At 37.5% G+C, this 13,165-nt stretch overlaps 1 pseudogene across 1 annotated transcript in view; it reads right to left on the bottom strand.

The window, feature by feature from the left end:
- LOC149835038 (diacylglycerol kinase 3-like) overlaps positions 1–13,165 on the bottom strand; it is a 41,222-nt pseudogene that overhangs the window by 16,254 nt on the left and 11,803 nt on the right. The window contains exons 3-5 of the transcript XR_016432442.1: positions 12,049–12,186; positions 11,855–11,940; positions 5,317–5,404 (exon numbers count right to left, since the gene is read on the bottom strand). The product of XR_016432442.1 is annotated as a diacylglycerol kinase 3-like (transcript). The remainder of the gene's footprint in view (positions 1–5,316; positions 5,405–11,854; positions 11,941–12,048; positions 12,187–13,165) is intronic.

Raw genomic sequence — 13,165 nt, 5'->3', positions numbered from 1 at the left:
GAGTGGTCTTGCGATCAAACTGCCAAAAACGTCCCAAAAGAATATGACACGCACTCATAGGGGCTACATCACACCACACCTCATCGTGGTAATGCTCTCCCGTAGAGAATCAAACTAGACAACGTTGGGTAATGGGGACCTTGTTCCCTCTTTTGAACCACGCCATCTTGTATGGTTGGGATAATTTTTCCGTTTTCAGATTTATGGTGGACACGACACTTTCGGAAACCATGTTCTCACAAGCCCCAGTGTCAATGATGACATCGCACGCATGCCCCTCATAGTTGCATCGGGTTCTAAAAATGTTGTTCCGCAACCATTTTGCAGGGGTCGACTCTCGGGGTGCGGTCAAAACATGACGGATGGACAACAAATTCTCGACGTTACTATCGAACTCTACGACTTCCCTTTCATTCTCTCCCTCAACCGACGACTCACCCTCAATCTCACTATCGGATGCTGACTCAACAATACTCTCGATGAAATGGGCATTTTTGTTCACGGTGGGGCACTTGGATGCTATGTGTCCTAACTCCTGACACCTAAAACAACGGATGGTAGGCTCACTAGGCTTGGCCTTGGATCTGGTATGGTATGCTGGTCCAGACTGGTCAGATTTGCTAGGGTCGACTCTTGGGGTAGACTTTGAGTCTTCCTTCCTAAGGGAGCTCGCTCCCCTGGTTGAGAAACTCGACTTGGGTCGACTGGGTTGATCACTCCGAGTGGCCCGATATTCCTGCCTCCTTTTCAACTTTTCCTCCACATTCATGGCATAACTGCTGGCCTGATCCAACGACTCGACTGTGACACAACTGAAGTCATCAGAAATAGCAGGACGGAGACCAGAAATATACCTCGTGACCTGCTGGCGGGCGGTCTCCTCGATCTGCACTCACAGGGATAGACAATGGAACTCAGCAGTGTATTCTGCCACAGTACGGGTGCCTTGACGCAGGGTCAGGTACTCCTTGTAGGCTCTCTCAGCGTGGTCAGAAGGCACGAACTTGGACTGCATCAATCTCTGCATCTCCTTCCATGTCTGCACACGCTCATGTCCTTATCGTTCCCTCGACCTTTGCAGCTCAACCCACCATGTTTACGCTAGGCCCCTCAACCGAGTGGACGCTAGAGAGACACGATGATGCTCAGCTACAGTGTGGTAGTCGAAGAAAAACTACACAGCATAGGACCAGTCAAAGAACTGATCTGCGTCAAATCATCCTGCGAACTTTAGAAGGTCCAACTTCACCCCGTAGGTAGAGGGGTGCTCTGGCATTCGCTGCTGGCGAGGGTCCACTATTCCTGCAGGGTACTCATTCCAGAAGGCATCATCATCCATCAGGGCATAGTCATCTTCATCACGGTACTGCTCGCTTGGGGGTTGATGTTGACGCACGCAAGTGACATGTGGTCGGCGCTCAGGTCGCACCGGTCCCTGCTGAATCTACATAGCCGCTGTCTGAAACTGCCTCGGTCTGGCCCGTCCTTGGGTGGGAACCATCTACTGTCGGCGTTGAAGCGCCGGTATGATAGGTGGTAGGATTGGTCGGTGAATTGTGTCTGGGTTGGTGAGAATGGGATAATATGGATTTGGGTTGGAAGTTGGGTTATGGTGAAAGTAGTGGGTTGGATATGGGATAGGGTCCTGGATCGGGGACGGGATAAGGGGTTGGGTCATGTTTGGGGTTTGGTATGGGTATTGGGTCTGGTTTGTATAGTACTGGGATGACTCACCCGATTGGATCTGGATTGGGTCAAAACCTAAGCTATTCGTCAGACCCAGAATGGGGTGGGTAAGTCCATGGATCGAGTTGTGGTGTGAGACGGTCTGGTTAGAACTCAATCCTTGATCCATAACTGGATGGGTCTGGTTTTGACCTGGCTCAAATTCAAACTGGAGCTCTGCCCGGGTCCGATATAGGTTTGGGTCGACAGGGGATCTGAACTGGGGTTCAAAAGTAATAGGTTGGATCTGGTTTAGGGCGACCCGCGAACCGGACCCAACTGGGTAGGTCGGGTAATGGGGGTTGAGGCCTGGACCCGCTCCAAAGGATGGTTCCCGAGATCCGGGTCTGGGCCCTGATAGTACCGGCTCCTGGCCGGACCCTATCGGGTTCGATCCGACCCACAAAGGTCCACACCCCCTGCTCGCTGGTGGGCTGCGATCGACCCACCATGCACACGCAGTGGGAGGGTAGTTAGGTCAGCCCCGGCCCGGGCTGACGCAGTCGCGCCGGTAACCTGGTCCGACGTCACGCTCGGGCCCTGCAGGCCATGGCTGGCCTGCAGTCCCTTGGTCGTGGCTCGAGGCCAGGCCTGCGCACCCAAGCCGGTGTTGGGAGGTCCTTCAATGGCCCCCTGGTTCGGCTGGAGGGCTACGACCACCCGAGTGGCAGTCGCTCCAAGGTTCAAAAGCGGTACCACCTGCTGGAGCGTCACTCGGTCGGCATCTCTGCGCAGGTCTGCCCCGGTGCCATCCGGTTGCACAACAAGTTGACGGAGGTTCAGGTGGACTTGTTTGAGCGCCATCGCAGCCGCGGGGTCTGCAGTCTCGCCGCCCAATCCAACACTCGTCTTCAGCATGGTCATTGTGTGCATCTCCACCGGTGACTCAAGAACGACGATCCATCCTTTAATCCCATCCAAACGCTTTGACATGTCGGATACATTCTTGCTTACGCGTAGCAGATTTTCTTGGATCTTTGTCATCATGTCGATCATCCGCATCATCGGATCTTCGTTGATGGTACCTGATTCCTCATGCTCCTTCCCGTTCGTAGGATCGTCCCTCGCTTCTTATGCTATGCCGTCGACCAAGGAGGAGGGGTTGTGCTTTGATACCACTTTGATGTAGCGAGGATCGGAGGTCTGATGATATTTAACTTATTTATTGAAAGGAAAGAATTACAATGAAGAATAATGAAAAAAATATGGAATGAAAGTAATGGTTGCAGAAGAACAAATGTTGGCGGCAGAAAACAGAAACAACCAAGTAAAAGAGAAAATCTTCAAAACTTCTTTGTTGCACGCAACCCTAGAATAGGGTATTTAAGGTGTGCAACTGGATCCGGGTCTCGGGTTCGGCCTTGGACCCGAGATGACTTCTCTTTGCTGCTGGATCTGGGATACACGGGCCTGTGCTCGTCTGGAGTAGGTACGCAGAGGTACCTCAGCCCTGCGTCTTGGTACTATGATCTGGGTCAGATCCACTGCTTGGGTCAGATCCTCGGTCCCATCGTACAGGTTTGGTCCCCAGACTGGGTCAGGCTGTATGGATCTGGGTCGATCCTGCTCTACTCCATATACACTTCTTTGAGACCCCCATGAGGGAAGGCATTCTTCACATCGAGTTGATTTAACAACCAGCCATGATCCAATGTGAAAGATATAATAATTTTGATAGTTCCCATTTTAAGTACGGGGCTAAAGATTTCTTCATAATCTAGGCCATATTCTTGGGTGAATCATCTTACTACCAACCTCACACTATACCTTTCTATACTCTCATCTGGTTTGTATTTAATTTTGTACACCCACTTCGATCCAACAATATTTTTATCTTTTGGCCTTTTAACTATTTTTCATGTTTTACACTCATTCAAGGCTTTCAACTCTTCATTCATGGCTTCTATCCATCTCATATTGTTGCAAGCTTCCACAATACTTCTTGGGTATTCATGTTTCTCTATCTCTACCATAAATATTTGATGTTTCATACAGCAATTTTCATACCTTACCCATCAATCAACAAGATGACGGATTCATGTGGATCGCCTCACAACTTGTTCTTTTGCTGGTTCACTTTCAATCTCTTGTTCTTCTGCATGTCTCTGTTCTTGCATAGTTTCTTTGATAAATCTGACTCTTGCATCAGTGTTCTCTTTTTAGAATAAGGCGCACAGTGCCTTTGGCCCCCCATTCTTATGCAAATTATCATGTGAATGCTTCTAGCTTTGAAATATCTTAGACCCACCACTTTTCACCTTTATATTTAGTGCATGTATGATATATTAATATTATTATATAATAAAAAAGCTTTTTATTCCATGACCATTTTTCTAAAAGTAGAAGTAATGAATGCATGACAATATTGATTCTTTTTATTATGAATACCCCATGGCAATGGAAACATATTTATCACTCAATAAAAGAAAAAATTGTACACAGCCAATACTAGGTTAATGAATAACTAATGACAAACATGAACTTTTATACAAAACCAGCATAATGCTATTAAATAACTCATGGACTGAAAAATAAAAGCACAAAGAGGCATCCTAAGACTCCAAAATGCAGAGTCTTTAAAGGATAGGCAACAGCAGACGCAAAGACTAACAACAATAAGAGACCCCTAAAGTATACGCACAAGCCACACCTAGAAACCAAAAGAAAGGGCTGCTAAAGTTTGTACCCATACCTATACTGAAATAATTGTAGAATACACCTTCAATTTGACCAGGTTTTCCCGGCAAATAATCTTCAATATCTTCATCCTGATGGAGAGCTAACTTATCATTCATTTTTCTAGCTTAAACCAGTAAATGGTATTAATAACAGCAGCGGCAACAACAATTAAAGAGAGAGAGAACAAAGATGATCAACTATTGCACGTTCAATACTTTTTTACAGATGTTGCCCACAAGTGAAGTTTGTACAAGCCACAAAAGCTCAAAGAAATCAGTCCTGCACTGCCTTCTGTAGATGGCAAGATGCTTCTTCAAAAAAATTGTTCTGTTTACCATATTAACATTGTTGATATGTTTGTAATCATAAATTAAACTAAGGATTATTCTTTAGCGCAAACATGATTAGAGTTCTGCACATCATCAGACTGGGTTTTGTATAAAAAAGGATAGCTCTCACCACAGTGCAGGAATTTCTGCAAAAATAAATTACCATCCTTTTATCTATGTTACACATTCTTGATTAATTTCATTCACATAGTGAAAAAATAATGTTTCGTTGTAAACAATGATAATAGGATCCATTCGTGGGACAGCATCATAAAAGACAATATATGAATATACACATACTTCTATAATTCTATTATATCCTGTCAGATAGCAGCTTACATCATTGACAGTTATTTTATAATGGTATGATACTCATTAAATTACATTATACCTCAATATCATTGTGAAAACACGAGGCAAATCAAATATTACAATTAGATGCATACAAACTAGAATTGTGGTTTCTGGTTCTTCTGAATGAACTCAAAAAGGTAATGATGCTTCACTGCACTATCCAGAAAAGTACAAGTTCAAACTAAAATATATGTGCAACAAAGAGCAACATAAAGGTTCCATTCATCACCTCATCAAAGATGCACTTCTCCCGATATTTCAGAGCATAAGGAAGTTTTATTGTTTCCCCAGATGGCATTGAGATCACAACTTGCCAACTATCATGTCACAAAAATTTAAAAAAAAAAAGGAAAACAAAAAGACCAAAAACTTTTATCAGCAACAGTAGACAATGTCAATGAAAGAACATAGGACATGATTGCTCTCCATGCGACACACTCTTATTGTTGATCGGCCATAACAAAAATAAAATGATATCACATGATACAGCATGCAAGAATAAATGAGATGAAACCAAAATGAGGATAAAAAAATAATCAATATGGCTTCCGGCAACTAAAAGTTAAAATGGTAGCAGGCAATTCTAGAATACCAACTAAAAAAATTGAAACTAAATTCTAAAGCGGCTTTATACAATTAAAAAAAAGCACTGTAAATGTTAAGACTGCCACTGGGTTGGAAATTGACACAAACATGAGCAGCCTACAACTATCGTACCTGCCTAAAGAACCATCTAGTTGGATTCAGCTCATGACCAACCAGGGTCTTGTTAAAAATATATATACATATGTATATATATACATGTCTCTATATATATATATATATATATATATATATTATGTAATTCATTTGTAATACCCAATAGGGGTAAAATAGTATTTTCACCATTTCTCACATATTCATTTTTTTAATATGTTTTTATTTCTTTTTGTATTTTTTATTTTTCTTTTTCTTTGTTATTTATTTTGTCTTTTAGGCATTGAGGGGCCCACCATATAGCCGTTGGGCCCTTCCAACGGTCATAAATATGATCGTTGGAGGGGCTCCAAAGCCTATATGGGAGCCCCTCCTTGGGTCCTCTCTCTTGTATAAATATGGGGTTATCCCCCTTGTATTTGTATGCCTTTTAAGGCTCATTCTAATAAATATTTCATGATTTTTCATGCTTGTGTAGCCTTTTTAGGCTTTCATATTATCCCTTTGTGGACTTCTTGTTTGAATGCCGTAGTGCTTGTCCATTATTGGACTTTGTGAATGCTTGTGCATTCTTGGGTTACACTTCCGCATATTTCCTTACATGGTATCAGAGCCAGGTCTCTAGGAGAATAGATCGTGTGTTGTGTCATCACGATGGTCATTTCGAAAAATGTGTCACTCAAAGTTGTGTGGCTTGGATTCAAGAAAAGTTCTTACCCGGTATGTATCTCATATTTTTTACGTGTCTTTTGTATTATTTATCTCATTTATGTATCTCTATTTGTATCTCATGTATTGTGTCTTTATATATCTCATTTACGTATATGTATCTCTATTTTAAATAGTAGTCTCTTGCTAAATATGTTAAAAATGAATAGGTTTTTTAAAGTAATTATTAAATCTCGTGCGTAAGCATATTTTCATAAAATATTTGTTTTAATTATGCATATCATCATAAAAATTATATTTTACAAGAATAGATGATTTTCCTTTAAAAATCTTAAATATTGTGCTTTTCATATGGCTAATTCCTTTGTTGTATGCATTTGGTTTTTATCGTAATGATTATTGATAGTTCTAGGCATATGTTAAAATATAATTTTTAGGTATATTATATGAATTTTATGAGTTCTTTAAAATTTTAGAATCTTGTATGATGTTCATCTTATGTCATCATGTTTTACTTAACTCTTTGGTAGTTTCGTGGATATTTTTGTATATTGACATATTCATATTTTATGTGATTTCAATGGTTAACTTTAAGATATTTCCCTCATTATGCAAAACTAATTCTTTGAAAAACATTCTTGATTGATTATGCTTGAGAATGATCTTAGATATTTGTGTTCATCTCTATTTGACTTTTATATAGAAAATAAATCTTGCATTGGATGCTTTGAATACATTTTATAATGTTAACTCATTTTCTCTAAAAATGTGTCATAGTCACACAAAAATATATTGCACAATAAATGATGTTTGGTATAATTTTATAGCTTCTATATAACCTATGTGGCTATGAGTTATTAGATCATCTTATTGCTTCAAGTATTCATGATTGATAGTAATTATGTTTACTTTTGAGATTGTAAAAGGTTCTTCTAAAAACTTTATATGTATTATTTCCTTAATATTACATGTTTTGTTTGTCTGATAGTAGACTTTTGATTTAAAAGACTTCCTTTTAAAATAATATGTTTGTGTCTTCTCTTTAAAAATTATTAGATCTTTTGTATGTAATGTGCCCTAGTGCATCTATTCCTTGATCAGTGAATTTCTTTTGAATAATTGATTATGTTAAGCATGATTCTTGTTTATTCAAAAGGTTGTCATGAGATATATTGTTATGCATATGATTGCACTTTTTCTAAGGTTGGTCATCTACCATTATTGATTTTTTCGATTTGAAATTGTCGTTTCATATCGGTTCCTTTTATGAACTCACCTGTTTGGAAAATGATTTCCGTGAGTATTTACTGCCTTCTTATGGAATTTGTGTTGTTCATCACAGACTTTTATATGGTGCATCAATCTTCTTGGCCTTATTATTATTGAATCAAAGATGTTTGTTGGGGTGAGTTGTGTGCACCTCGTTTTATGTCATTTTAGATTGTCAACTTATAGTTTGACTCTAAGTGACAGTTATGTGATCTCTGATTGCGAGTGTATTGAATCACTCATTTGTTTTTTGCCATTGTTTTTATTATGGATGCTTTTAATTATGTGCATCTATGACGGATATCTAATTTTTGAAACCATGATGTTTCAAAATATGGTCTAAATTGATATTTTTTAATTGCATTAGTGTTTCCATTATAAGCCTTCTTACCTCGGGTGTCTTTTCCTTTTTATGCCTCTTATCTAAGTGTCATCATATGTAAACATGAGATATTTATTCACACCTTCGTGTGTGATTTTTAGCCCATTGTTGGCTTTGTACTCTTGTTGTAGTCGTTGATACACTTGTTTTTAAGTGTCATTATATGTAGACAAGAGATGTTTATTCACACCTTCGTGTGTTATTTTTAGCCCGTTGTTGATTTTATACTCTTGTTCTAGTAGTTGATACACTTTATCCTTATGTAGACAAGAGTTGTTTATTCACACTCTCGTGTGTGATTTTTAGCCCTTTGTTGGCATTATGCTCTTGTTCTAGGCACTGATACACTAGTTTTAAGTGTCATTATATGTAGACAAAAGGTGTTTATACATACCTTCATGTGTGTCTTTGGCCCTTTAGTAGCATTATATATATTCTCTTGTTCTAGTCGCTTATACACTTGATTTGTGGGTTTTTGAGGTCTAATGAGATGATTGCTTGTAGTGGATGAACTATTGTTGAGATTTGCAAAATTCTATATTTATGAAAATTTTTAAATTTATCATCTTCCGCAAATTAGTTTTGATTTGCATATATCATTCCCTTTATCATGTGGGATATTTTAATTCTGCAATGAATTTTTTAAATCTTTACTACTTGTTTTTTCCTTGAATGGAAAAATATTTATCGATAAAAGATCATGCATTTCATTGTTAACATTATATATATATATATATATATATTGATATTTGGTCCGCTATACTTAAACTCACTCTAGGATGTGTGAGTGAATTATGTTTATCTTGTCCATATTGTGATACGTATAAATTTAATTAACTTATCTTTTATTGATAAATATAGTTATCTTTTTATTATTGTTTCATGTGCATTAAAGATGCTTTAACTAAATATGCATATATGTGTATTAGCATGAAGTTAATTAGCTCTTTCTAATCCGTTTTGTAAAGGTTTTCTTACTCATTCAATAAACTTGTTCTTTATTTTTCATGCCTTTGTGCATGTGTACTCCTTTGAGAGTGTTCATCATGCCCTTGGGCGCATTTTGATCTATTGAGAATCTAGTGCCTTCTAGTACATAGCTTTAGTCTTGAAGACATGGTGCATGATCAATGCTTCTTAAGCATTTCTGTGATAAAGATTTGTTCAGTTTATTTATGTTCTTCCATTTATAGCCTTTTATGGGTTTTGTTTGAAGTGTCTCTAATAGACACTCTTTTGAGAGATTCGTATGCGTTTTGGAAGACCACCATTTCATTTAAGATAATTTTTATGCATAATTGTTTATCGCTTCTTAATGAATCATATGTCCTTTAAATAATCAAATCTTCTTATGATCAATGTTATGGTTTCTTGAAAAATAAGTTGATTATGATTTAATTTCATCTTTAAGGGATGCTCCTCTTGTCTTTCTTAATATCTAATGATTCAAAAAGTTATTACTATTTCGTTTAAACCATTTTATTCTTACTTTACAATATATTGTTGTTAAAAATTTTGCAACTCATAAGATAGAAAATTTTGGTTTGTTCTTTCTATGCAGGATCTTTAAGATGTAATTCGATACATCATGGAGATAACCAATGAAGGTGCTTGGGGATGATCACCAATAAAGGCGTTTTTAAGACTTGCAAGAATTTTCTGAGATGCCATAAAGATAGAGATTTTCCTTGAAGGCTCTTGAAGAATTGCACTTCTTCCCAAGATTCTTTTTGTATTTTCAAACTTTCGGGATAACTTTCCCCGTCAAGTTTGAGGGGAAGTGTTAAAAATGTATATACATATGTATATATATATATATATAAATTATGTAATTCATTTGTAATACCCAATAGGGGTAAAATAGTATTTTCACCATTTCTCACATATTCATTTTTTTAATATGTTTTTATTTTTTTTTGTATTTTTATTTTTATTTGTTATTTATTTTGTCTTTTAGGCATTGAGGGGCCAACCATATAGATGTTGGGCCCCTCCAACAGGCATAAATATGACCATTGGAGGGGCTCCAAAACCTATATGTGAGCCCCTCCTTGGGTCCTCTCTCTTGTATAAATATGGGGTTATCCCCCTTGTATTTGTATGCTTTTCAAAGCTCGTTCTAATAAATATTTCATGATTTTTCAGGCTTGTGTAGCCTTTTAGGCTTTCATATTGTCCCTTTGTGGACTTCTTGTTTGAATGTCGCAGTGCTTGTCTATTATTGGACTTTGTGAATGCTTGTGCATTCTTGGGTTACACTTCTGCCAATTTTCTTACAGGTCCAACTCCAACCTGTTTACAGTGCAAGGCAAAAGAAGAAGTTTCACTAAAAAGGGCATTAAGCATCCTCCAGCTTTTCTTCTTATAGATCTATAGCCTCCATCCTAACTAAAATTTTGGAAGGCAAGTTTCACAGTACAAAAAGTCCATTCTGGAAGCTAGCCCAGAGAATTCCTTTACATTTTCATGGACCAACATCTGATTATGCTCGAGTAAAAACAGCTAGATTGACCATTTAAGGTAATGTTGGTGCTAATGGGCGGCTACCTGGCACTACCATGATGACAATAAGAACAAAATGGACCACAATAAAAAGATTAAGCTGCATCATGATATGAAAATTCCATAGAAATCAAATAGTTAGATCACTGTAATATTCCAAAAATAGCATTGCTAGTTAGAAAGCATCAATCCAAACTTCAGACTTTACAATATTAAAGACAATTCAAGACTGAAAGTGCAAAAGCAGATGCTCATGTATCGAGGATGGAGGTGATTATTCTACTTTCAGTGCATTGTGTAAGAAAGGGAGAGGGGGTTAAAAGCACAATCCTAGAAAATGATTGCACCATGATTAGTGGTGATAAAAATGATGCAATCTTATGCATATAATAGTCCTCAAATAAAGAATAAATAATAAATCCCTAAATTAGCCTCATAACATATATCAAGGACATAAAGAAAGAAACAAAGATAAACACCCTTGCACAAGAATATGCTCACAACAGTATATAGTCAAACTTCCATACTCCCCATAAAAATACAATGCACTGAGACAAACGAATAAGAGTTTGGAAAGAAGAAAGTGGAAACATAATGCAAATGAGAGTGACAACATCTGCAGGCTGCAAGAATCTACCAAGATAGAGCATGGAAAGACTCTGACAAAGGATTCCAAACAAGCACATTCACAATGAATCCCAATATGGCCCACCGAGAAATAAAAAGAATGAATGGAGAAATATGCCATCTTAGGCCACATCACAGCTTATGACTGAGTGGAAAAAAAGAACTTGCAAGTACACTTCATATAATGGTATAAAGCCAATGATGACAATGACTAGCAAAAAGGAAATTCACTGATAATCTGATATTCACTGGAATTCCATAATCTAAAATTTGCAGAAAATTAGAATTCTGCATAAATACTGAAGAAATCAGCTCTCCTTGTTTGATGTTCTATTCAATGAAGTTTTCTGGACACACACCAGTTTTCTGGAAAAGATATTTTCATAGAAATCATGTTGAAGAGCTTATTCAAATTTTATACAATATAGCTACACAATTTTTTATGCACATACACATTCAGATGTTTTCATTTCCAACACTAATTTAAAAAAAAAAACCAGAAATTCCACCATTACTGTGACATTCTTAAATCATTTCCAATCCAGAAATCCAATATCAACAGTTTAAAAAGAATGAGAATATGAAGAATAAACATCATATGGCCAGATTGCAAAACACACACCTATCAAGGTAGCAAACTGGACCTGTCACTGCTTTATATAGGGACCTCTTAACTGCAGACTTCCATGCAAAAGGAAATGAGCCACCCTGAATAAAACTTTAAAAGACTGGTGAATAAAAGGTTGTAATAAGCATAAGCATTAATTAAAATGAAATATTGGAATAGGTCTAAATAGTTTAGAGACTACTGCTCACCCAACCGAAACTCCTAGACAAATCATTGCCAGTGCCAAGTGGAATGATTCCAGTTGGTGTAATTGGCATTCGGTTCTGCACACACAGCTCAGCAACACTCCCTAATACCCAGCCAACTGTGCCATCACCACCAGCAACCTGCCATAAAAACAAAAACAGTTCATTTAACTTAGGAATCAAATATTTCTTGCGCACAAGCAAAATCCCACTGTCTACACCACCAAACAGAAGTAGAAGCTATTAAATTATATGTAATAACCTAGGCTAACTAGGAATCTTTGTTAGTTTATTTTTAGTTTAGTTAGTATAGGTCTAGTTTAGTTAGAATAGGACTTTTTTGTTTTTATTTTTTACTTTATAATCTTTTTGACTAGTCAATGTTTGACTTAGTCAAAAAGGTAAAGAGACGTTGGGCTTCCAATGGCTCTATTTAGAGCAGTTGGAAGCCCAATGACTCCCTCCTTCTAGCCATTCTCATTGTGTATAAATATGGGGCTTTGCCCCCTCATAATGTAAACTTTTCTTTATAGTGATTTCCAATCAATAAAATATATTTTTTTTCTTCTTGTTGTTGAATACCCCTCTTTGGGTATTTTGTATGAACCTTTGTGGTTCCTATGAGTGATTTTTCTAGGCACTTTGGTTGGAGCTATTTGAAGTTTCGATTGGTGGTGATCCAAGAACTCATCTTCTTACATGGTATCATTGGTGATCAAGCTAAGTTTATTTTCGGTGCATCGGGAAATGTGTCATTTAAAGTTTTAAAAAAAAGTGAAGTTCTTTTCAAGTATATGTGAAATCATGATAGTGTAAAAGCTTGGAGGAGCACTCGTACTCGTTATCGGTGGAGTACTCATTATCCTCTCTTTCATCTCTTCTCTTCTCTTCTCTATTCTTCTTATTTCTTCTTTTTCTTTATTTTCCTTCTCAAACCTTGTAAAATGACCGACAATGATAATGTCACCATTAAACCCATTAAGCTCAACGATTCTAACTATGTTACATGATCTTCAATTATGAAGCACCTTATATGAGAAAAGGGTTGTGGGGATTAGTTGATGAAACCTAGGTTAATCCTTACAAAAGTAAAAGATGAGAAAGAAATACTTCTTACGGA

This window comes from Nuphar pumila, chromosome 6 (genome assembly GCF_984573655.1).
Source record: "Nuphar pumila chromosome 6, dmNupPumi1.hap1.1, whole genome shotgun sequence".
In the NCBI taxonomy this organism is placed as follows: Eukaryota; Viridiplantae; Streptophyta; class Magnoliopsida; order Nymphaeales; family Nymphaeaceae; genus Nuphar; species Nuphar pumila.
This window is presented reverse-complemented; position numbering and strand designations above follow the sequence as displayed.